This window comes from Gavialis gangeticus, unplaced genomic scaffold (genome assembly GCF_001723915.1).
Source record: "Gavialis gangeticus isolate Ggan-Ray unplaced genomic scaffold, GavGan_comp1, whole genome shotgun sequence".
Taxonomy (NCBI): domain Eukaryota; kingdom Metazoa; phylum Chordata; order Crocodylia; family Gavialidae; genus Gavialis; species Gavialis gangeticus.
The window spans coordinates 113017608-113017871 of NW_017729031.1; the positions used below are offsets into that span (position 1 = coordinate 113017608).

Genomic DNA, 264 nt, shown 5'->3' on the forward strand with positions numbered 1-264 from the left:
TCCCTGCCCTCCACCTGAGCTCACTCTTTGTGCCCACTTCCAGGAGCATGGGGCTGGGGTGGTGAGGGCATCAGTGCCCCTCTGTGGGCCGCACATGTGCCGCCCAGCCGGCTGGACGGGTGGGAGGCTCACACACAGTGGCCGCCACTGCTACCATCACCACCTCGCACCGCCACTGCTGCCATGCCCCACACTGCTTTCTCACAGCAGCAACGTGAGGTAATGATGGTGGCAGCAGTGGCCACTGCATGCTAGCCCCCCCCC

The 264-nt window shown here is 65.5% G+C and overlaps 1 protein-coding gene across 7 annotated transcripts in view; it reads left to right on the top strand.

Moving 5' to 3' along the window:
* The window catches only part of TANC2 (tetratricopeptide repeat, ankyrin repeat and coiled-coil containing 2), an 848255-nt gene that overhangs the window by 687696 nt on the left and 160295 nt on the right, over window positions 1–264 (top strand). The gene's annotated exons all lie outside the window — the stretch shown is intronic.